This window comes from Dendrobates tinctorius, unplaced genomic scaffold (assembly GCF_039654945.1).
Source record: "Dendrobates tinctorius isolate UK_male_01 unplaced genomic scaffold, ASM3965494v1 ptg000011l, whole genome shotgun sequence".
Lineage (NCBI taxonomy): Eukaryota > Metazoa > Chordata > Amphibia > Anura > Dendrobatidae > Dendrobates > Dendrobates tinctorius.
In genome coordinates this window covers 112,639,307-112,666,199 of record NW_027361679.1, presented here as the reverse complement: position 1 = coordinate 112,666,199, position 26,893 = coordinate 112,639,307, and the positions used below count along the sequence as shown (strand labels likewise).

General features: G+C 41.3%; 1 protein-coding gene across 2 annotated transcripts in view; it reads right to left on the bottom strand.

The window, feature by feature from the left end:
* Positions 1-26,893, bottom strand: part of CRLF1 (cytokine receptor like factor 1) — a 231,137-nt gene that overhangs the window by 11,132 nt on the left and 193,112 nt on the right. The gene's annotated exons all lie outside the window — the stretch shown is intronic.

The following is a 26,893-nucleotide window of genomic DNA, read 5'->3' as shown; positions in this document are numbered from 1 at the left end:
GGACACAGAATACCATGGGGTGTATGCTGCTGCTGCTAGGAGGCGGACCCTATGCAAAAACAAGAAAATTAGCTCCTCCCTGGCAGTATACACCCACCGACAGGCACCAAGCACCCCAGTTTGTGCTTAGTGTCTGTAGGAGGCGGACCGGGATCTCCCCAGATCCGCAGTTATTAATCCAATTTTTCCTTTCAGGGTTTAGTTTGAACTTTTTAATCCTTTCTTCTTTTATCTTTTAGGTTTTTTCCGTTGGGAAACAGGGTATACTTATCACCCTGATTTCCTATATCATGCGGCTGAGCGAGCAGTGTGGTGTCACCCACATCGCAACTCTCAGTACCGCAGGCAGGACTTTTCCCTATCACCTTCCGGTGATAAGGGTTGTGGACAGGTGGCTGGTCCTTGCCGAATCCCCCTCCTCACCCCTCTCTCGGGACAGGGCTGAGAGGAAGACGGCGATCGCAGGTGGTTCAAGCCGTCTTCTGCAGGATGCGGGTACAGAGGACTCCCTTCCCCCCAGCGGCCTGCCGTTTCCCCGTGGGCCCCTGTGGTCATCCTCTTCAGGGACGTCAGGTAAGTGCCTGTACGTTCCCTCCGGCCCCGCATAGGCTTCAGTGCATGGGAGAAGTTGGACCTTGGGATTACAGGTCCACAGTTTTTGAATCTCCCGCCCTTTCTGCCTGCCGCGCGCTCACACAGCTGTTTGCGTCCCTTCCCTTCCCCTTTTCTCGTCAGGGAGACTCTGGGGATCCCTTCACTCACCGCAGCAGCGTCGCAACCAGGGGACCGCTGTCATATTGCTTCCTGAGCGCGGTATGTCGGGGTAGGCATGGGTTGCGGCGCCGTCACTTTCACTTTCCCTCAGCGAGGGGAATTTCTCTGCTCCCTCCTCCCTTCCTGAGCGCGCTCTTTTCAGCGCGCCTTTTCTAGCCCATCACAGGGCTTCTTTCTCTTTGAGATGCCAGCCTCCCCTTTCTGTCATGCCCTCTCCGTCGCTGTTAGCCAATCACGGCGCAGCCGCTAAGCTCCGCCCCCATCTTCCAGCACAAGAATTTCCTGGTTTTTCACTCCTTCCTGCGCTGCTTGGGGGACACTTCGGCGTTTCTTCTGCTGCTCGCACAGAATCTCGGTAGGCTCGGCTCTGGGACAGGGATTAGCTCTCCTCGGCAGTTATTCCCTAATATCTGCGGCCATTCAGTGCAGTTTACTTATGCCCAACCCTTCAGGGGATCTCTGCTTCAGGCCCACCGCTACCTATTACGCCTGTGCGCGCTGTAAAAAGAAGTGGGCATCGGGTCAGTCGTCTCCATTCTGCCCCCCCTGCAGTCCTTCCAATATGCCAGCATCTCAGGAACGCACAGAGTCCCGGGCGGAGGGCGCTCTTCCCTCCTCTCTCCCCCCGGAGTGGGCCGTTACAATGTCAGTCTGTTTCTGACTTGACAAAAGTATCTCAGTCGCTGGTCCAGGTCTAAGAACGATTACCTCAGCTATCCTCAGCCACCTCTGCCCCGACCACCTCTCGGGGTGAGTCGTCCGCACCTGACCGTGACCTTCAGAGAGACAGACAGGGAAGGACTTCTAGGAAGCGGGCTCTGTCCACTTCGTCTTCAAGCTCGCAGGGCCCTTCCGCTCCCAGGCCTCCTTCTCCTTCCTCGGATGACAGCCTTCAGTCAGGCGATGATTCTCATTTGGAAGCTACCTCAGAGGGGAACAGCGGGACATGGTCGATAGTCTTATTGCAGCTATCTTCCAGACACTGAAACTTAAACAGGATGAGGCTCCAGCTCAGGAAAGCTCGGTTCTCCTTAGACGAGCCAGACCTCCGTCCCGAACCTTTCCAAATCACAACGATTTCGATTCTACCTTATCCAAACACTGGGAGCGCCCTGAGCAATGTTTCTCAGGCCGCAAGTATTTGGACGTTCTGTACCACTTTGACGCAGAACTGCTTTCAAAGTGGTCCAAGGCTCCAGAGGTAGATCCTCCAGTATCCCGGATAGCCTCTAAAACGGTGCTCTCTCTGCCAGACGGACATCGCTCAAAGATCCTACTGACAGGCAGATTGAATCTCTGGCTAAGTCTATCTTTGAGGCATCTGGCGCCTCTCTGCCCTATTTTCGCATCCGCCTGGGTGGCGAAGGTCATTTCCGCTTGGGCAAAAATTCTTCGCAGAGGCATCTTAGCGTCAGCTCCTCAAGACGAATTGGCAGATCTTGCAGATCAGATTAACCAGGCGGGAAAATACCTTTTGGCCGCCTCCTTGGACTCGGCCGGCTGCGTAGCAAGGGCTAACAGCAACATAGTAGCTGTACGCCGAGTCCTTTGGCTAAAATCATGGAATGCGGACACTACTTCGAAAAAGTTGCTTACCAATCTGCCATTCCATGGTTCTAGGCTCTTTGGAGCAAAGCTGGATCAGATAATTTCCGATGCCACTGGAGGTAAAAGTACTTCGCTTCCGGACCGTCCAGACCTTCTCTCGCAAGGCCCCCTTTACCACGAGAATTCTCAGTCTCTGAGTTTGACGGCATGGCCGTTGAGACCGCAATTCTGAAGGAATCCGGTCTGTCCAGTCAGGTTATTCAAACTATGATCAGAGCCAGGAAACCAGCCTCTTCCCGCATTTACTATAGGTACTGGAAGGCTTTTTTCCGTTGGTGCGATGATAAAAGAGTCTTTCCAATGTCTATTTCTATCCCGTCTATCCTAGGGTTTCTTCAGTCTGGGTTAGACGCGGGTCTGTCCCTCAGTACGCTCAAGGGCCAGGTTTCCGCTCTCTCTATCCTCTTCCAAAGAGAGATAGCTTCTCTACCACAGGTCAAGACCTTTCTACAAGGGGTTTCCCACGTGGCTCCCCCTCATCATTCGCCAATAGACCCATGGGATCTCAACCTCGTCCTTAGCGCGCTCCAGAAGGCGCCGTTCGAGCCTCTCCAGGACATTCCTTTGTCCCTTCTCTCTTGGAAGGTCACCTTTTTGATCTCCATTTCATCCATCAGAAGAGTTTCTGAATTCGCGGCCTTGTCATGTCGTTCCCCTTACCTCATTCTCCATCAGGACAAAGCCGTCCTCAGGCCCGTTCCTTCTTTTCTTCCAAAGGTGGTTTCCGCTTTCCATATCAATGAGGATATCGTCCTTCCTTCTTTTTGTCCGGCTCCATCTCATCCTCTTGAGAAGTCTCTCCACAAACTGGACGTAGTTAGAGCCCTGCGTGTCTATCTTGCCAGGACCTCTTCCTTTCGTCTGTCCGATTCCTTGCTGATCATCTCTGAAGGTTGCCAGAAGGGCCTTCCGGCTTCCAAATCCACGATCGCTCGCTGGATTCGTTCTACCATTCTGGAAGCGTATCGTCTTCAGGAAAAGCGGCCCCCTCCGGGAGTAAGAGCTCATTCCACCCGGGCTGTGGCGGCTTCGTGGGCTGCTCGTCACCAGGCCTCGGCCATGCAAATTTGCAAGGCTGCAACCTGGTCATCTTTGCACACCTTCACGAGGTTCTACAGGGTTCATACCCAGGCTTCGTCTGATGCTGTGGTTGGTAGGAAGGTTCTGCAGGCGGCGGTGGCTCACCGGCCGACCTGAGCCTTTCGGTTACTTTCGTTCCTTTTTGCTGTTCCCACCCTTGGGACTGCTTTGGGACGTCCCATGGTATTCTGTGTCCCCCAATAAGGTGATAAAGAAAGATGGATTTTTGGTTCTTACCGTAAAATCTCTTTCTTGGAGCCTTCATTGGGGGACACAGCACCCTCCCTGTTTAAGTTGTACCGTGTTGGGTCTTAGAGTCCCTTGTTGGGTTGGTACATATGGTTCGAGTTTTTCTCGTTGCTTCTCCTACTGCTTTTTCACCAACTGAGGTGCTTGGTGCCTGTCGGTGGGTGTATACTGCCGGGGAGGAGCTAATTTTCTTGTTTTTGCATAGTGTCCGCCTCCTAGCAGCAGCAGCATACACCCCATGGTATTCTGTGTCCCCCAATGAAGGCTCCAAGAAAGAGATTTTACGGTAAGAACCAAAAATCCATCTTTTTCATGCGTTTCTATTGCGCACGAAGAGCAGCGCTAAAAAACGCTAATGTGAAAGTAGCCTTAATGAAACAGAAGAGGAATGAAAATGTCAAAGAACTGCTGATGCAGCCCGAAAGAGGGTGGCCAGAGCAACAGAAACGAATGAAGTAACTGAATCACGTAGAACATCTAATGCTGCACGACATTGAGCAACACGCAATGTACAAAATGATACACAAATTTCACAAAGACGAGAACAAGATAGAAAACGTGTCCAAAATGCAAGAGCCACTCAACGACGGCAACTTACATTTGCCACTAAAGTAGAGGGCTTCTTAATCAAATTGATGAGACATGTATTAAAGAGCACTATGCTGGCGAACTGACATTTCGATGTCAGTTCTGCCAATCTAAAAATTTCAAAGACGAAATGGCGCAGGACAAAACATTCCCTTCCTGCTGCAAGAGAGGGCGCATCCAATTACGTCCCATTCGTATGGATGATCTATTAGTCAAGTTGATGAAAGGAGAGCATCAGCACTCCAATAACTTTATAGCTAATATAAGGCAATACAATAGCCCTCTTGGTTTGGCATCAATGGGCGCATAAGTAGTGCCACCTCCTGGGCATGGTCCATACTGTTATTGAATTCATGGACAAATTTACCACAGAACTGCCCCATTGCATCCCGCTGTGGGTAGTACTCCCAAGTAGAGTTGAGCGACTTTGGTCGGATCGGGTTTCATGAAACAAAATTTGTTTCAGCTGAAACTGGTCCGATTAGGGCAAAAAAAGTTGGAGTTTCGTCTGACATTCATCCACTCAATACCGACTTTTATTCCCCATTGACTTGCATTGGGGTCGGGTTTCGGATGAAACTCCGACTTTTTTTGCCCTAGTCGGACCAGTTTCATCTGAAACAAATTTTGTTTCATGAAACCCGATCCGACCAAAGTCGCTCAACTCTACTCCCAAGTATGCCCAGATTTATATCTTGGACAGTGAAGAAGCATTAAGTACAAGAAGTCAAGCAAATAAAAAGTGTCATCTCTTGGAGAGAAAATGAAAGCAATTAACTGTGTGTACAAAGAAGTCTTTTATTAAGATTTTTAACAATTGTAAAAGCCCAAAAATGTTGTACACAAAAGCGGGACTAACTCCTAGCCGCGGTCTACGAACCAAACATTGAGCATGGGCAGGGCCTTGGGGGCAGATCCCAAGTGCGCTCAACCATGTGAAATACCTTACACTCAGGATCTTTGAGGAATAGCACTATCGGATAGCTCTACTCATTCATTTCCTTTAGGAATAGAGGTATGGGATAGCTCTACCCGTGCACTTTCTTCACGGGATAGCTCTACCCAATCAGTCTTAAGTCAGAGCTTTTTCATACACCAGGTAGGAGTGGCAGGAGAGATACACCAGGTATTTATATTTGCTGTTAGTCTGCACATATGACAGTCTGCTGCATGGTTACACCCAATTGCTAGGTCAGTCTGATGCGTGGTTACACCCCATTGCGTAGTTCATAATCCCAGTGAGCACCCAAAGGGTGCGCGGTCACTGATCCATTTCTAATGATGGAGTGGAAAGATCTGACATTTAGGAATTGAACTTTTCAGCAAACACACCTCTGACATGTGCTACACATTTGCAGAATGCTACATCTAACGCCAATCTAAAATGTGATGAAAACTGATGAACAGTAATTTTGTTCGTTGGTTCATCATGTCTAATTAGTTCAGCATAATATTTCTATTTATGATACCAAAATGGAAACTTCTTTCTGCAAAGAAGAACAAATGTGAGAAGACTGATTTATCTAAAGGACTATACAAGAATTGTGTATATGTAATGCAACCCCTTACTGCCAGATAAAACTTATTGTTCTGTACTACCAGTTAAGCTTACTTTTTTAGGGGATTTACCTGGCTAATTAAACAGGTCTATTTTACCATCAATAGTACACAACTTTAAAGAAGCTTGTTATTATGTTATTTAAGAGAATGATTTCCTGTCTAAGCTTGGTCTCTCTATGTTATTTTATAGGAAGGCTTAAATGAGCCAATCTGAACCAGCTGTGACTTCTATTCCTGGCATCCCTTCTTCACACTCCTCCAGTGCTTTCTCCCTATTGCCCGATAAATTCATCTGTGACTTTCCTAGCTAACAAATTCCCACTCTAAAAGCTTCATGGTATCTCAATTAGCACTGCAAATGGAGCAATTTTTTTTTATTTGTTGCATAAGACAAAAGGCGTCAGTCGTCTTATTTGTCCATTGAAATGGAAAGAATGTTCTACCATGTCTTTCTTCAGGAGAACTATCATTAGAAATAAGGGAATATGCAAAATTCTGAGGCTTTTAAAGGAATAATAAACATAAAAATGCACATAAAATATACCAATACTACTTCCCATACTCTCCACTTGTCATTTGATTCTATTTTATCTCATATTTCAAATACAACTGAGAAAAATTTCCTTGAATAACAAAAGACTAAAATACTTTCTAGCCCCACCCATTGTTTAATATCTACTTCTCAGAAATTCCCTAGCGGAAAAATTGAATAATTTCCAGGAAATACAACTTTATGTTCCCTGCAAAATTTCTACAAGACTTGCAGAAAATTATTATTTTACTATTCATTTCTAAAGTTCAAATTTATTTCCCAATAATTCTTATTAAATTGGTATAGTCTCTATTCCACTGCTTTAACTCGCTTCTACACTGAGATACAATACAGGAATATAGACCATAATAGACCAGATGATATTTTTCTTTCTTTACAGTTTTATTTTATTTCTTTCCCAGACTTTTCCTATCCTAACCATCTGTGTCTTAGAGTACTTCAAACTGCTGTCGACTTTTCCCCATTTTGCTCGTTTTCCGAGCAGTCAATTCATTTAGCATTGAATTTCCGGGTAGCATTAAACAAGTGTGACATGGTAAGTAACTTAGCCATGTGAAATAAGGCATGCCATTAATCACAGGAAATAATTGTCCTTGGAGTCCTCTGAAAAATATCAAGTATTCCAAAATAATGTTCTAATGGTCAGAGCGTTTCACACTAGAAAACACGAAAAACATACGAGTGTGCTTCTTAATGACAAGTAGGTTCTGGGACAACTTTCCTTCTATTACAAGTGTCATCTGTAGCTACACTTTTGCAGACAAGCTTGTTTTGAAAGTACAGGTTCACTGAACTCTAACAATATATAATATGGCACCACTAGAGACATATAAACACATTAGAGATTGAGCAGGGAAAGGCTTGTAAAATGGTGTATACATTTTTAGTCTCAGCTAAGTACATAAAAATTACATTTCACAGAGTAGGAAGTGGTAATCAAATTGAAGAAAGTATGAATTGTAGGGAAAAGTTAGTATTGTGTCGCCACTCGCCAGAGATAGTAATACCTTCTCTATCATAGGATCTTATTGCCATATTTGAATTTCATAAATCTTTTATACTTCGGGTAACCATGTGAAACAAATACCAATATGATATGGTTTTACAAACGCTCCAACTAGCATAATGATCTTGTTCACTAATGGTTTCCTTTGTAATATTTGCTCTATTTAGTACCATGGGAGGATTTACTTAAATAGGTAAACCAGGTTGTAAAGTAGACAAGGATTGTTTTTAGGAAAATATATCAATTACCAACAAATATAACTTCAACAACAATGGTGGTGGACTATAAATGTGCTGCCATTTAAGGCATAAAATATTGAAAAGAAATTAGATTAAAATGTTATAATACTCCCTGAAAAATCAAACAATTTTCAACTTAGTTTGAACAAAATGCACAAAAAATAACCATCACCTTTTTCTACATTATAGAAGATCACATCAGTCACAGAAGGCTGATATGACCTTGGGAGCGACAGCGCAGGCGTGCCCAAAATGCCTTGTAGCGATCACAGCACATTGTAGGGACTATCAGAATCTGTAAAGAATCCTAGGCAGGGAATGAAACACTAACTTTAGGGTGATTTAGAATAGAGAGCGAATGTCCAGGCTCCCGACTCAGCACTAGATGTGGGAAGAACGAGCCCTAGCACACTGAACTCCAGACAGTGTTGTGTTGTATAACTGCAGCAGTGAAGAACATGAGTGTAGCAGTCTGAGCATAATATAGAAATTCAATTGATGGGTGAGAGAGCTATAGGTGAGGTGCCAGGAGTAGTGCCAGATTCAGTGTAATTAGCAGTGATATGGTGTAGTTGGCATCTGTCCTGCTGCATTTGAATTACAATTACACATTATTTTTTCTTCATTCTTAATGCACTCGAAAGCGGAAAGCAGCACAATATTTTTTTCAGAAAAAAATATGGCAGATGGCTTTATGGAACATATGGGACATCACTCGTCTCAGTCATAGCAAGATGATGATACCCCTGACAGCGTCACCATTAGCATGAGTCATTGTTCTGCAGAAAACAGTCCATCTGACCACAAATGAATAAGAAATATCTTTTTTAGACTATTTTTCAAAAATCATGAAAAGTCTAACAGTGTGCTGCGTTATTTCATGTGCTAAGGGATACACCCAGATTTCTATATTTAGGTCACTTTGGTATTACTAAGGCTGTGATTGTGTTAAGTAGCTTGAAAGGTGTTAGATACAGTCATAGGAGACCGCAGAGTGTTACACATGTCCCCTAAGGAAAAATTGGAGGTTTTTTTGCCAACTGTTTTGATGCAGACCAACATTTGTTAAAAAAATTGTGGAATCTGTCAAATTTGAATTTATAAAGTTTCAATTATTTCTAATTTTGTAAAATGTTTACGCCATTACTGACACTGCATAAGCTTTCTGTTAATTTGATTAAATATTACCTTCCTACATATGTCTGTTACCATCATATACCTTCAAAGTACCAATTTACGCCGCCATCACCACTGCTTGAGTTCTATAAATGTTATTTGAGCAATAATGAATTGCCCACTTGGAGGAGACATGCATTACTGTTCCAAGTAGTTCTTTTCAACACTTAACATGACTGCCCGCCACAAACCTGTAAAAGCAGTCGTGAGTAGCAACATCATTAATAACATCTAACATCAAACACCTCATTAAAGAGAAGCAATTCCAGCCATCACATTAAGAGGGAGAGGTTAGTTAAATGTTTGACCTAATATAGTAGGAGAATTTTCAAGTAGGTAATTTTGTATGTCTGCAAATTATGTCATATATAGCTAAATGGCTATCAGCAGAAAAAAGTGCACAATCCTTGTTTTAAGGGGGTGCTAACAATAACAGAATGGAATCTTTCTTCGTGATTTCACTTACAGATTGTTTTTTTAATCCCTCATCTTTAGTAACACTAAACTAGGAAGTACAGTTTCTATGTTATTCTTTAACTTCAATGTGTGCGTATCATATTGATATTATTTAAGAGCTAAGATTCTGGGCTTAATTATGATACCAAGATCTTGGTATTAAAAATCATAGTCTAAGCACAGCAGGAGTTAAAAATTATGACGTAGTGCATATGTCCTTGTCAGTGAAAAGCTCAATCAAACAAGATTGCAAGCTCATTTTAATTTTTCTATCAACTATAATTTTATAGACTTTGTGGATCAACAGTTACTAGGTTCTTGTTGCCGGGAATGATTCTAATTTCTCCAACACACAGTATGTCGATGTCGTAGAATGAAATCACATATGTCCTTATGTTGACACACAGAAATTTTGCTTAAATGTTGATCTAAATGTATCATCACTTAGTTTTAAATTCAAATTTTCCCCTTCCTTTCTTGCACAGCCTCTACCCTCCCACATGTAAACTTGGCTTACAGATGTAATATTAACCATATAAACTATTTGACTACATATAGAATTGAGGCCAAATCAAAAGAATTATGTTTACCAACATGTAGATCACTTTTCTTGGATGTTGTCCAACAGTTCCCAAAAACTACCCTCTCAACTTTGGTTTAGGTATTTTGATAGGAACAGGTGATCTTCTTGACTTTACACATAGAACTTTTGAATTTCTTATTAGTTGTATATAATTATAAATGATTTGTCAATCTTTTTAATGTTCAGTTGTATTAAGCGTACTATCTTTAAACTATTAGTAAATTACCTGCATTAAGCTGATCCAAAATCTATTTGCATATTACAATTCCAGCAATGGAAGAATGAGATGTTGTTACTCTACATTCCTTAGCAAGCTGTTAAATTACTGGCTTCGTAGGATGGCACCTTTAACCACTGAGAAGGACATTATATAAATAACAGTGATTGTGTAACTGCTTAACATCCCAGTAACTCAATTCTTTAAGGTCTTATAAAATCATGTATATTACAGGGTATTCATCTCTGGGAAGGCTAGAAGGTTTATAGGCAGCAATTAGGGCATGGTATGTATCAGAAATCCAAAAGCAAAATATACAAGACATTTTTAAAAGGTGAAATAGCTCTCCCACAACCATAAACGGCACTTCTCACCAGCTATAACTGAGTGCATTTGGCATAACATCAGGTTCCCACAGCAACAAACATAAGTATATTCATTGGCTTTCTGAATATGACATTTTATTTCATGTAATAAAAGTATATAGACTTTTAGGTTTTATTCAGAGTAAGCATGTCCCAAAGTAGTCACTAAAGCATTGCATTTCATAATACTGTCCCATTACGATCAAACTGAATTATAAATAAGATGTCAACTATGATCGCTATGTAATGCCAGATTACATAGTAGAGACCAAAAATGTAGTTCAGACAGAAACATTCATCTTGCACTCTCTTAGTTGTGAATGGAACCAATATGTAATGTATATTTTAACACAAAATGAAGTATTTTTGAAAGGATAAATATTTGAACACAAGAAATAGAAAATCCTACATTTATTTTTGGCTTCGGATTGATGCTAAAAGAGCACACTAGAAAGAGGGGGCACATGGAGAGAAGGGGCCTCTTAAGCATGGCACTTCCCATTATAGATAAAAATCTACTTATGTAATTCAAGTAGACTATAGGGTAACATGCGGCCTTTCATTCTTTACAAAGGGCAAGTACAATATATGGGCCCTTTGCCATCCAATAGCTCATCAATATGCATAATTCCTCCTGCTTTGCAGTGCGGCTATACAGGTTACACCAATGGTATGGCTATCTATGAACTAATCTAGAATATTGTTGCTTCTTAATTGACTAACGACCAAATGTCATAAATTTATGGCACTTTACACTTAATTCAGCGAAATTGTAAATTTATAAGGCAGGGTTAAAGCTCCTGCTCTAGCTATCTTGCAGCTGGAGACCCTGGAAGGAGGAGACAGAAGGGGTTTATTTCTGTCTTCTCCTTTGCAGGCTATATAGTGCTCAGTGGATGCTATGCAGTGAACAGAAGCTGAATCCACAATGTGCACATTGAAAAGTTCCCACTATTGCAGTTAAGGCGGTTCTGTAAGTAATTTGCATACTAGTTATCACATGCCTACTAGCAACTTTTCCTGCTTCTCTCAATATTCCATTGAGAAAAGGGAATGAAAAGCTAGTTAGCATGTGAATACAAGTATGCAAATTTCAAATCAGGTGACAACCGTCGCTTCAGTTGACAACAAAGGGCAATCCTGAAAGTGTGCACATTGCACACTGTCAAGATCTGTCAATGTACACTCAGAGTGACACAGAAAGTTATGTTGAGCCTGGAAAACATTTGTAAGGTTGTTGCAACTAGGGATGAGTGGACTCGTGGATGTTCGGGTTCATCAGGTTTGACCGAACTTTAGTCCAAAGTTTGTTCGGGTACCAGGATTCTACTTGAACTTGAACTCTAACTTCATAAAGTCAATGGGGACCCGAACGCACTCTCTCTCTCTTTCCAGTACTTCAACTCCAAACACTAAAACAGACTTCAGGCAGAAGTCTGTGTTCAGAGTTCTGCATTGGACACTAGGTGTTCGGTATGAACCCCGAACTTTACAGTTCACGTTCACTCATCTCTAGTTGTAAGTTACTCTGTAACTATATGATAGGTGTTTACAAACTTAAAGTGCATCTACAGTTGTGGCCAAAAGTATTGACATCCCTGCAATTCTGTCAGATAATACTCAGTTTCTTCCTGAAAATGATTGCAAACACAAATTCTTTGGTATTAATATCTTCATTTATTTTGTCTTAAATGAAAAAACACAAAAGAGAATGAAGCAAACAGCAAAACATTGATCATTTCACACAAAACTCCAAAAATGGGCCAGACAAAAGTATTGGCACCCTCAGCCTAATACTTGGTTGCACAACCTTTAGCCAAAATAACTGCGATCAACCGCTTCTGGTAACCATCAATGAGTTTCTTACAATGCTCTGCTGGAATTTTAGACCATTCTTCTTTGGCAAACTACTCCAGGTCCCTGATATTTGAAGGGTGCCTTCTCCAAAGTGCCATTTTTAGATCTCTCCACAGGTGTTCTATGGGATTCAGGTCTGGACTCATTACTGGCCACCTTAGAAGTCTCCAGTGCTTTCTCTCAAACCATTTTCTAGTGCTTTTTGAAGTGTGTTTTGGGTCATTGTCCTGCTGGAAAACCCATGACCTCTGAGGGAGACCCAGCTTTCTCACACTGGGCCCTACATTATGCTGCAAAATTTGTTGGTAGTCTTCAGACTTCATAATGCCATGTGTTATGAATGGGTCACCGAGGAGAAAAAAAGCAAAACAAGCTAAATCACAGAAAACCTGAGAGGTTGGTAACTATGCAGATTGCAGATCTCTGATCCTACCACACAACTAGCAGCAGCCGTGGAGCGTACCTACGATGAACCTAGACGCCTCGTCACGGCCGTAGGACTGAATAAGCCTAAAGCATGAAAAGGGGAAAACTAACTGCCCCAGAGCAGACCCCAAAGGAATAGATAGCCCCCACACATGTATTGACGGTGAAACAAGATGAAGGCACAAACAGGTAGGAAAATAGGCTGAGCAAACAATGGGGCCCAAACTAACTAGAGAGGAAAGGAAAGACACTGTCTGCAACCTGCAAAAAACCCTACAAAAATAATGTCCAACACTTCTGATAGCAAAATTAACCCTGAAGTCACTAGACTTCTCCTACTATATCAGCACTATGAAATATTCTGAGACAGAGCAAAAAGAGACCAAACTAGTAGGGGACAAAAAGCAAATTGGCAAAATACTGATAAATAAGAGTGGAAATTCAGCACAGCCCCCAGCCGGGGCTGGCTGGCCACACCAAAAAACTGAATAGACCAACAAAATCAAGTGTGAACATTAGCAGAAAAACTTAGCTTTAGATGACTGGAACAGAGCAGAAAACCAAGAGCTGAAGCCAGAAGGAATCACCAGCAACTGAATAGGACGTCGGCTGTCTTAAATCCAATCTGAGACTCCCGAGATCCAATCGTCATCCTCATTCTCAGGTGGCAGACCTCCACTGATCAAATCAGCCTCACCACCTCCTGTCACCACCAGAGGGAGTCTGGAAGGAGAACTCACAACTGGTGAACCAGAGAATGAACTCACAACAGCCATGCACACGGTCAAGCAGTACAGTGCCAGAGGCAGCAAAGCAACCCCAAAACATCAGGGACCCTCCGCCATGTTTGACTGTATGGACCATGTTTTTTTCTTTGAATGCCTCTTTTTTTCTCCTGTAAACTCTATGTTGATGACTTTGCCCAAAAAGCTCTACTTTTGTCTCATCTGACCAGAGAACATTCTTCCAAAACGTTTTAGGCTTTTTCAGGTAAGTTTTGGCAAACTCCAGCCTGGCTTTTTTATGTCTCAGGGTAAGAAGTGGGGTCTTCCTGGGTCTCCTACCATACAGTCCCTTTTCATTCAGATGCCGACGGATAGTATGGGTTGACACTGTTGTACCCTCGGACTGCAGGGCAGCTTGAACTTATTTGGATGTTAGTCGAGGTTCTTTATCCAACATCCGCACAATCTTGCGTTGAAATCTCTTGTCAATTTTTCTTTTCCGTCCACATCTAGGGAGGTTAGCCACAGTGCCATGGTCTTTAAACTTCTTGATGACACTGCGCACGGTAGACACAGGAACATTCTGGTCTTTGGAGATGGACTTGTAGCCTTGAGATTGCTCATGCTTCTTCACAATTTGGTTTCTCAAGTCCTCAGACAGTTCTTTGGTCTTCTTTCTTTTCTTCATGCTCAATGCGGTACACACAAGGACACAGGACAGAGGTTGAGTCAACTTTAATCCATGTCAACTGGCTGCAAGTGTGATTTAGTTATTGCCAACAACTGTTAGGTGCCACAGGTAAGTTACAGGTGCTGTTAATTACACAAATTAGAGAAGCATCGCATGATTTTTCAAACGGTTCCAATACTTTTGTCTACCCTCTTTTTTATGTTTGGTGTGGAATTATATCCAATTTGGCTTTAGGACAATTCTTTTTGTGTTTTTTTCATTTAAGACAAGTTAAATGAAGATAATAATACCAAAGAATTTGTGTTTGCAATCATTTTCAGGAAGAAATTGAGTACTTTCTGACAGAATTGCAGGGGTGTCAATACTTTTGGCCACAACTGTACATTAAAGGGAACCTGTCAGCTGTTTTGACTGCTATAAGATGCAGCCATCACCTTTTAGGGCTTATCTACACCATTCTATAAGGCATAAGGCTACAGATAAGTCCCCAATCTGACCTGCAAGATAAGATTATACTCAACTGGGGGGCGGTCCGGTGTGGTGCGGTCCGATGTGTGTTACAGGTCCTGGTCCAGTGCCTCCAATCTTCTTGCAATGCCACCCTCCTGCTTGCTTTATGCTCCTGGGCATCACGTTCCTGCGCAGGCATACTTCTCTGCCCTGTTGAGTGCAGAGAAAAGTACTGCAGTGCGCAGGCGCCGGGAGAGGTCAGAGAGGCCCTGTGCCTGTGCACTCCAGTACTTTGCTCTGCCCTCAACAGGACAGAGAAGTACACCTGCGCAGGAGCACGATGCTTGAGAGCCATGAAGCAGGCAGGAGGGCGGCATCGTAAGAAGATGGGAGGCGCCGGACCAGACCTATAACACCCATCGGACCGAACTGTACTGGATCGCCCCCCGGATGATTATGATAAAACTTACTATTCTTATCTTGCAAGTAGGATCTGGAGCTTATCTATAGCATTATAGAATGCTGTAGATAAACCCTGAAAGGTAGTAGCGGTATCTTATAGCGACCAAAACAACTGACAGGTTCTCTCTAAAAATGATTATAGTGCAGAGGACTCTGCAGCATAATGATTTTTCTAAATCATTGTATTAGCAATTTTTGCAGAAAACCCAGCAGTTTAGAACACCTATGTCTGTGCTGCAGGGTACACTCAGCTAGGCAGCATCTTGTCACCCTTAGCTACCGTCTTCAGTGCGGGAGCGAGCGCTGTAAAATCTATGACGCTCACTCCGCACTGTAGATAGTAACCCAGCGGAAGGTGGAGGATGCTGCTTAGTTTAGTGCAGACCACGCCGAGCTGGGTGATATTAGTAAAAATCGCTAAAAGAATGATTTAGAAATACAGCACTATAATCATTTTCTTGTAAAAGTGTGGGTACGCTTTAGTATTCTCTTCATTTTCTTGTCACATTTTCCCCTTCAATCATCAGTTTCGATGCTTTCAAATGTCAGTGCCCATTTTTTGAACTCGCTGTTTTCATCTCATTATAGGTATTCACTAGTCATTCTCTGTAGTAATTGTATTCCTTATTTCATGTTAAATTTGTATAAAAATATTGAATCAAATACGTATATGCATGTCTTTTTCTTGGCAGCATGTCACATTTTCTATAACTGGTAATTATTAGCTAACATTCTCACTGACTTTAATGGTTCACAGAGGTTAAACTTTTGTTCTGATTGTTCTGCCCAATTTATTGAAAACACTATAATTTTAGAGAACCACAATGTCTTTAACTTAAGTACATTTTGCTATTTTTCAAGTTACTAGATTGATCTTATGACATGGCCAGTACACATATAATAAAGGATATTTCTACTTGCATCTAGTTAGGATGTCCAACATGTCCAATTATTATCAGCGTAGTTTCCATAAATGTTGCCCTATAACAAAAATTGTAGTACAAGGAGGAACAAAATGTGCTATCTATCCTCTTTGGCAGCCAATTAAATGTTTACCCATGTAATCCCATGCACCTTGGTGGGCATTGTGCAACTGCAGCACTGTGGCTTTAAATTAAAATAAAAATAATTTTGTCTCTTTGGAGAAGGAAAAAAAGTAACAGGCGCAGGTAAGTAAGTCTCAATACCTACATATCGGAAGATCACTATATTTAACTTTCAGGGTCCCCTACAAGGTATCCAACATGCACGTTCATTATTCACATCAAAACCTCAAATGACTCATGTCATTCAAGAAATTCACCAATCAGAGAAGAATTGCCATCTAACAATATTTATATTCATTCAGACAGCTCACAAGGATGTGAATTTTGAAACCTGTAATTTTTTTATATTATATCTTTTTATCTTATTTTTTATTTAGCTATTGCTAAATTATGAAGCAAAGCAATGTACGTCAGTGTCTTATCTTTTCATCTATACTATGCATTATTGCTGTTTCACTAAGCAATTCTTTCTCTTTCAGAATTTTCTTTAGGATTGTGCTCAATAAAAATCTGTCCACTATATTACTACAGTGAGGTAAAGAGCAGAGAGGCTCAGAAAATGAAACTACCATACACAGACTGTCTGAAGTTAGTGTCCAAATCATGCGACTCAACAAAAGTTTAAAGCAGCTAATAATGGATCATGAACTGCTCATCTGATATTTCAGTGCACTAGTTTGGGACAGATGCAAGTTGAATCATTTGTTAAAATAAATTTGCAATAGCTAGATAATAAATTGAAAAAAATATATTTAACACATTGTGCTTTACATCTGCATTTAAAAATATTTTAAATGCATGCATATTTGCACTAGAACATATTTTAGGGATTTAGCAATGATGTGTTCTATATTTTAACTTATTTTAAATGCATCTGTAAACAGGCTTTTACATATTACAGTAATGCTATTCTTATAAAGCTGCTTTTTCACTTAAAATATGACATATGTATTTGATAAATGGCATTCCTGTCTTTCTAAATAGAAATAGCGTAACATTAATATTTAATTGCATCATGAAACCAGAGTAGTGGCCAAAGACCAACAAATACATGGGCAATATGAAAATATGCTCCATCCTTATTTTATGATTTAATCAACATAATATAACAAGCACATTATATTTAAATGACGTATATACTGTATAGATACAAAATATACATATATATGTTTGATTTTACAATGGTCTGGAGGAATTTTGGCCCACTCATCTTTGCAGAATTGTTGTATTTCAGCCACATTGGAGGGTTTCCGAGCATGAATCGCCTTTTTTAAGGTTATGCCTTAGCATCTGAATTGGATTAAGGTCAGGACTGTGACTGGGACACTCCAGAGTCAAACTTTTGTTTTTCTTAAGCCATTCAGAGATGGACTTGCTGGTGTGTTTTGGATAATTTTCCTGCTTTATAACCTAAGTGCACTTCAGCTTGAGCTCATGAGCACATGGCCGGACATTCTCCTTTAGGATTTTTTGTAGACCGCAGAATTCATGGTTGCATTTACCACAGCAAGTCTTCAAGGTTCAGAAGCAGAAAAACAGCTATAGATCATCACACTACCACCACCATATTTTACTGTTGGTATGATGTTTTTCTTCTGAAATGCTGTGTTACTTCTGCGCCGGTCTAAAGAGTATTCCCCCCAAATTCTTCTGGATCATCAAGATGTTTTCAGGCAAAACTGAGAAGAGCCTATATGTTTTTATTGCTCAGTAGTGGTTTTCATCTTGGAACTCTGCCATGCAGGCCATTTTTGCCCAGGCTCTTTGTTATGGTGGAGTCATGAACCTCTTGAATGAGTTTTTGCTGCATTGTTGGGGTAATTTTGGTCGGCTGGCCACTCCTTGTATAGTTCACTACTGTTCCATGCTTTCGTTATTTGTGGATAATTGCTCACACTGTGGTTTGCTGGAATTCCAAAGCTTAAGAAATGGCTTTATAATCTTTCCAGACTAATAGATTTCAATTACACTGTTTCTCATTTATTCTAGAATTTCTTTGGATCGCGTCATGATGTCTAGCTTTTGCAGATCTTTTGGTCTAATTCACTTTGTCAGGCAGGTCCTATTTAAGTGATTTCTTGATTGAGAACAGGTATGGCAGTAATCAGGCCTGTATGTGGCTAGGGAATTTTAACTCAGCTTCCCAAAGATGTGATAAACCGCAGAAAATTTATGTTTTAAGGGGGAGTGGCAATCATATTTTCACACAGGGCCCTGTAGGTTTGGATTTCTTTTTCTCTTAATAATAGAGACCTTCATTTAACAACTGCATTGTTTGTTTACTTGTATGATCTTTGTCTAATATTTAAATGTGTTTGGTGATCTGAAATATTGAAATATGACAAACATGAAAAAGAATAGGAAATCTATAAGGGGGAAAACACTTTTTCACACAACTGTATCATGAAGATGAACTGTTATTGACCTAGTTCTGAAATATTACATTGGTATGGATTTCAAACTTGACAACTCCTGAAAACATCTACTACAGCGGCATGTAAAAGTTTGGGCACCCTTGGTCAAAATTATTGTTATTGTGAACAGATAAACAAGTTGAAGATGGAATAATAAGCAAATAGATGAAGCTGCGACTCAAGGAGAAGTCATTATTATGGGGGACTTCAACTACCCTGAAATACATTGGGGAACCGAAACCTTCAGTTCCAGGAAAGATAATAGGTTTTTGACAACTATGAGAGTCAATTACCTTTCACAACTGGTTCAGGACCCAACAAGAGGGGGCACTGCTAGACCTAATATTAACCAACAGGCCAGACCGCATATCAAATGTAAGGGTTAAGGGTCACTTGGGTAATAGTGATCACAAATTAATAAGTTTTCATGTATCCTTTAATAAGATGTGTAGTAGAGGGGTTACAAGGACACTAAACTTCAGGAAGGCAAATTTCCAACGGATAAGAGATGATCTTGGTGCAATTAACTGGGACAATATCCTGAGACATAAAAATACACAAAGAAAATGGGAGACTTTTATTAGCATCCTGAATAGGACCTGTGCACAATATATACCATATGGGAATAAACATGCTAGAAATAGGAGGAAACCACTATGGCTAAATAGAGCTGTAAGGGGTGCAATAAGAGATAAAAATAAAGCATTTAGAGAATTAAAGCAAGTAGGTAGTGATGAGGCATTAAATACATACAGAAAATTAAATAAATTCTGTAAAAAGCAAATCAAGACAGCAAAGATTGAGACAGAGAGACTCATTGCCAGAGAAAGTAAAAATAATCCCAAAATATTCTTTAACTATATAAATAGTAAGAAGCTAAAAAATGATAGTGTTGGCCCCCTTAAAAATAGTCTGGGTGAAATGGTGGATAAGGATGAGGAAAATGCCAATATGCTAAATTACTTTTTTTCAACAGTATTTACACAACAAAATCCCATGACGGATAACACGATCAGGGATACAAATTCTCCATTAAATGTCACCTGCTTAACCAAGCCAGCAGGAAGTACAGCGGCGTCTAAAAATCACTAAAATTGACAAATCCCCGGGCCCGGATGGGATACACCCCCGAGTACTGCAGGAATTAAGCACAGTCATAGATAGACCATTATTTTTAATCTTTAAAGATTCCATAATAACAGGGTCTGTAACACAGGACTGGCGTATAGCAAATGTGGTGCCAATATTCAAAAAGGGGACAAAAACTGAACTTGAAAATTATAGGCCAGTAAGTTTAACCTCAACTGTGGGTAAAATCCTGGAGGGTTTTATAAGAGATACTACACTGGAGTATCTGGAGAAGAAAAACCTCATGACCCAATATCAACATGGGTTTACAAGGGACCGTTCCTGTCAGACTAATCTGATAAGCTTTTATGAAGAGGTAAGTTCGGGACTGGACCAAGGAAATGCAGTGGACGTGGTGTACATGGACTTTTCAAAAGCTTTTGATATGGTGCCACACAAAAGGTTGATACATAAAATGAGAACAATGGGGAAAGGGAAAAATATGTGTAGGTGGGTTAAGAGCTGGCTCAGGGATAGGAAACAAAGGGTGGTTATTAATAAAGCACACTCGGACTGGGTCACGGTTAGCAGTGGGGTACCACAGGGGTCAGTTTTGGGTCCGCTTCTTTTTAACATATTTATTAATGACCTTGTAGGGGGCATAGAGAGTAGAATTTCAATATTTGCAGATGACACTAAATTGCAGGGTAATCAATACAGAGGAGGACAATTTTATATTACAGGAGGATTTATGTAAACTAGAAGCTTGGGCTGATAAATGGCAAAAGAGCTTTAATGGGGATAAATGTAAGGTCATGCACTTGGGTAGAACGAACAAGATGTATAATTATGTGCTTAATTGTAAAACTGGGCAAAACTGTCACTGAAAAAGACCTGGGTGTATGGGTGGACGACAAACTCACATTTAGTGGCCAGTGTCAGGCAGCTACTGCAAAGGCAAATAAAATAATGGGATGCAGTAAAAAAGGCATAGATGCTCATGAGGAGAACATAATTTTACCTCTATATAAGTCACTAGTGCGACCACACTTAGAATACTGTGACTGTGTACAGTTCTGGTCTCCGGTGTATAAGAAAGACATAGCTGAACTGAAGCGGGTGCAGAGAAGAGCGACCAAGGTTATTAGGGAACTAGGGGGTCTGCATTACCAAGACAGGTTATTACACTTGGGGTTATTTATTTTGGAAAATCGAAGGCTTAGGGGTGATCTTATTACAATGTATATGTCATGGTTTGAACAGGGTTCTTGCCCTGCACTCACAGGGTTAAGTGTTTGTGGCCTCTTTCTGGATCTGGGAGGGGTATTTATACTCACTCTTTACCAGGGTTCTCTGTCAGCTATACTGTTGTTCTGGTGTGTCTGACCCCTGGTGTGCGTGTATTCTGCATTGCTTGTTTTCTTCCCGTGTATGACCCGGCCTGTTCCCTCACTCTGTACTCTGTCTCTCGCTTTGGTACTATTGTCTTCTCCGGTTCTGACCTCCAGGCTTGGCTATCGTTACTCCGTTACAGTTTGTCCCTATTGTACCGTCTATTGCCCGTTCTGGTTTTCTGACCTATTGCTACGTCCTGACTATTCATTCTGTCTAACCCTTTGGTACTGTATTGCTATCTTGTGCTTTGACCCTGGCTTCATCTGGTTTCTGTCTCTGTCTATGCCCCTTGGTAACATTGTCCTGTAGTTACCTTTCTAGGAGTTTCCCTGCAGCTCCTAGATCTGTGGAGCTTAGGCCACGCCCCCAGAAGTCATGTGCGTCAGGTCCTGATACTCTGAAGCACGCATCGTCACCACTGCTGCCCTGCTCCACAGGTATCTTTGAGCACTGTCTTTGTACTCTGGACACCTGCACTGGCTCAGTGAGCAAGTGCAGTGCGGGGCTCCTGACAGTATAAATATATGCGGGGACAATACAAAGACCTTTCTAATGATCTTTTTACTCTTAGACCTGTGACGGGGGACAAGGGGGCATCCTCTACGTCTGGAGGAAAGAAGGTTTAAGCATACTCACAGACGCGGATTCTTTACTGTAAGAGCAGTGAGACTATGGAACTCTCTGCCATATGATGTTGTAATGAGTGATTCCCTAATCAAATTTAAGAAGGGACTGGATGCCTTTCTTGAAAAGTATAATGTTACAGGGTATATACACTAGTTTCCTTAATATTGCGTTGATCCAGGGAGCTAGTCTGATTGCCGTATGTGGAGTCGGGAAGGAATTTTTTTCCCCAATGTGAAGCTTACTGTTTGCCACATGGGTTTTTTTGCCTTCCTCTGGATCAACGTGTTAGGGCAAGTTAGGATAGGATATGGGTTGAACTAGATGGACTTAAAGTCTTCCTTCAACCTTAATAACTATGTTACTATGTTACTATGTAATATATAAAAGGCCTAAAGTTAAAGATGAAACATTTCCTTTGCATTGTATAAAAATATATATATACGTTGTCATTAATTATATTTTAAAAATTTCAAAAAGGAAAATGGGTCAAAGCAAAAGTTTGAACACTCTTGGAGATGGGCATGCTCAGATATCTCTGACACGGTTTCAGACCTTAATTAGTCTGTTAGGGTTATGGCTTGTTCACAATCATCTTTAGGAAAGACCAGGTGATGCAAACTTCCCAGCTTTATAAAACCCCATCCTCCTCTAACCTTGTGCCAAAAACAGCAGCCATGGGTTCTTCTAAGCAGCTGCCTAGCAGCACTTTGAAAATGAAAATCGTAGAGCCATCAAGCTCAGAGGTTAGTAATGGAGAGGTTACAATGAGATGCCCCCATTACTAACCCCATAATCATATTTTATAAAAACACAGGCACCCAGAAAAAATCCTTTAAATGAAAGACATAGACTTCTTTAATAAATCTTAACTAACCATACTTAGGACATCGCCCATTCCACCGATGCCACTGTCATCTGCAAAAGAGTTAAAATAAAAAAGCAACAATATTCCTCACCTTTCCACAGAGAAGATGATAATCCATTTGTCCAGCGCTGAGTCTAGCTCCGCTACATCTAGATGGCAGGCTGCATGGTTGCATGATGTGAGCATACAGCCTGTTATCCAGCAGAGACACTGAGCAGTGTGTCATGGTGAACTCCTATTACTTGCCAGATGGCACCGCAAGGATTAGAAAGTTCTCCTGCTCACAGTGCCATCAGAAAGGTCTTGGGAGTTCACGGCCAATGAACTCACTTCACCTATCTGACATCAGTGCGAGCGCTGATAGAAATTTTTCCACTGAGCTCCTGCTAACGTCAAATTGGTACCGGAGATGTCAGTGTCCATGTGTGTAATACATGTGGCAAATGTGTGGCAACCATGTGCCATATCAGTACCGCACAGCAGGCACCAGGGAAGCAGCGATACAGTAATAGCTGTTCCCTGGCGCCTGGTGCTGACGACGACTCTCATCATTCTCCCCTGCTTTATTTATAAATAAATAAATGAAACACATGGCATGGGTTCCCCTGTATTTTCTAAAACCAGCCAGGCAAAACTGACAGCTGGGGGCTGCACCCCTCAGCTATCAGTGTTGGCAAGGCTGGTTATCAAGAATAGAGGGGTCCCAATCCTGTATTTTTAAATTATTTAAATAAATAATTTTAAAAAATGGCATGGAGTCCTGCCCATTTTTGAAAATCAGCCTTGCTAAAGCAGACAGCTGGGGGCTGGTATTCTTAGGCTAGTAAGGGGCCTTGATTATTGACCCCCCCAGCCTAAAAATAGCAGCCCACAGCTGCCCAGAAAAGGCACATCTACTGGATGCACCAATTCTGGCACTTTGCCTGGCTTTTCCCACTTGCCCTGTATTGGTGGCAAGTGGGGTTCAAATTTGTGAGGTTGATGTCACCTTTGTATTGTCAGGTGACATCAAGCCCACGGATTACTAATGGAGAGGAGTCTTTAAGACATCTGTCCATTACTAATCCTATAGTTATATGGTAAATAAAGACCATATGTAACCATTATGGTGGTATAACTACGCCTGTATTTAGATTGATTGCGCTAGGGTTGCGGATCGCACCAAATATAAAATATAAGGAAGTGCGATCGCAACCCGGGGTCCACTGTGCAGAGATGGAAAACTGCTGCTCTGTAATGGCGGAGCACTAACTGAACACCAGCGGGTTAACCACTGACCCAGTGTGTACAAGGATGAACTCTGTTACCCCACAGAGCCGAAGAAACAAGCACCGGAGCCTGTTAACTTCACAGGAGCCGGCAGAGGGAGCGCTGCTAAACAGTCACAGGACTGTGTCCCAGAGACAAGGGATAGAGTCCCTCTAGACCATCAGCGCCGCGACTGCTGTGCCAGGAAGGGATACAATTATAGACAAGTGTGCAAGTGTGCACAGTGCCGCTCAGGCAGGCGCCACTAGTCACCCTGGGTTGGGCCAGATAAGCACACAGGATGCGCATGGCGGTGGTTGTCACTTGCCACGGTACGATTGTGCCCTACAGTGGGTGACACCATCAGACGCTAGTGTGTGCAGAGTACTAGGAGCACAGTGGCATGAGCATAGCCACCCATTGGCGCTGACTCTAATGCTGAATCCCCAACACAAGGGAGTCTTAAGGAGTCAGTCACCAGATACATGCATCCATCATCACACACACAGATAACCATTTGAGTCTATATTAGCGCATGGCCAAGCGGCCATGCCAGCCTTTTATAGCAGCGTCCTTCCGGGACCTTCTTGTTGGTCCAATCCGAGCTGCTTGAGGACCTGAGCATGTGACCTCTGACCTCCAATGAGAGGTCGTCTCACAGGCATGCTCAGTAGGCTGCAAAAAAGACAGCCTCTGGAGATGCTCGCTGCTGACTAGTGCGGATTGCTAAAGCTGAACCAGAAGTGGCAGCAGCAACCAACCTGACAGCACTAGCTTGAGCAAGACGTCAGGATCGACACCTTTGCTGTGCAGCCTCCTCTGTGGTTTGGACTGAATGAGAGACTGCAGAAGGCAAGACTCGGGATTCCTCCTGTGCAGAGGCAGGAACCCGACGGCTAACAGATTGCAAACCTCTGTATCTTCACATATATGGTGAAAAAAGAGAATATTCCAGCTCAACTCTTGCGGTAATGTGATGTGGTAGCACAGAAGTTCTCCCTGACCAGATGTAGGGAAATTCCGCAAAGTTGTAGAATCCAGTTCCGGTTTAAAAATAAAATCCTTTATTGAAAAACATTAAAAATACCAACTCCATTATGGTGATATGGCAAAACATGGTTCAATGAATACAGGCATGCTATAACTATGCATTTCAGACCCACTCCTGCATCTTTTGTCAAAGCTTTGAATATCATGGAGTAGGTATTTTATAATGTATTATTTCATCATCATTATCGCATTGTCAGTTGCTAGTCTATTACAGCATCTATTTAGTCTATTGATCCTTCAGTATTCTATCATCTTTGCGTGACCAATCAAAAAACAAGTCTGCTCCAATTACGTAATCCTAATTATAGTTGCATCACCTAGTTATTTACATATGTAAGGTATACAGTTTTAAAATTTCTTAGCTTAGTTTCTTAGCATATTGACATGGTTTCTATATGTTTTTTCAGATATGTCTTGTTCTTTAATCATCAAAGCGGAAATATTTTGTTACATATGCTTAGAAGTCACAAAGGCGAAACTTCATTACCATGATAATGAAAGCCTACAACCTGTATTTTGACTCCAGAATAGGAGATCAGGACATCAGTTGGGCTCCACACATATGCTGCAATAGATGTGTATCTCATAGTACCCAGTTGCTGCATGGGAAGAGGCAATCTACAGTATACCTTTTGCAGTCCCAATGATCTGGAGAGAGCCATCTGGTCAAACTATCAATTGCTATTTTTGCATGGTGTCCCCAGATAGTAAAAGAGCTTCAAGGAATAGAAATGGACTTTAAAGTATCCAAACATACCATCTGAAATACACCCAGTACTACTTCATATAGAACTGTTGGTTCTAAAAGCACCAATACACACCTATGAGACCTCAGAATGTTTTTCAAATCTTTTTACAAGAAATGATAGACTTTTTAGCATTGCAATTTGCAGCGAATAAATCAAAGTTTTTTTGAAAACTCGACACAGTAGGAGAAATTTGAATTTCATGTGACCTGCTGATGTCAAATAACTAGATTCGCTTTTTTTTAAAAAGCATATCACTAAATTACCATTTTAAGCATCATTTCATAAGATACATTAAATGTATCCATTAAATGTATTTACTAAATGCAATGTGAACAATAGCTTTTGAAGCAAAGCAAAACACAACCTCTGGACAACAATTCAAACTTGTGAGTAACTTATAATACTTGCAATATAAAACAGCCAATAACTTAGATACTGACACTGCTCTTGGTAAGTTAGAGACAAAGTAGGAGTCTGATTCAATGACATATCAGAGAATGGTCCCTAGAGCTATCCGAACACCCATACCATGGAGATTAACTTGTCACCTCAACACAAACAAGCAAGGTGGTATATGTGGTGTGTAAGACTATAAGGTTACTTTATACCCCATATTTAATCCTCACTGTAATCCATCGAAGCCCTTCAGCTACTCCATGGATCACATTCCTCAACTTAAGAAACAAAACATAAAATAATATTTTTTTCTTGTGGAAGACAGAAAGAGATCTTCTGAGATAAAATATCAAATGAAACCTTCCTGACAGATAAATAAAATACAGCTAACTGGCATAAAATAAAAGACATACTTATGAGTTTAACCTGAAGTTGTTGTCTTGAAGGATTACAAAACTTCGTTTCTTTTCCCACCACCAGATACAATGAAGGAATATAGTGACTTGAAACCAAACCAGAGTCATCATCACAGTGCCGGCGGCATAAAGGAACCTGGATTATCATGTCACTCATAGAGTGCTCATGATTTAGATAAAGTATTAATTCTGCACTGAAAATAACATTTATATAAAGGGTTTTTTGCAATTTGGGAAATGTCAAACTAGTAAATGATTGAAAATGGTTCACATTAATGTTGATTAATTTTCTAAAGCAAATGTAAAGCATAGCTTTATGGTTGTCAAGGAGCGCTTCCGGCTGATTCATTAATTACTCTGAATATTTAAAGGAATATCCAGTTTATTATTAGACATAAAAACACAACACGTTTCGGCTATACATAAAATTAGCCTTCATCAGGTTAAATCATATATATCTTTAAAAGACACATTTATATAGGGGGAAAAAAAAGGTTCCACCCTTCAATTGATTATCATCGATTATCAACTGGTTTCTTGTTGGTTCGCTTTGA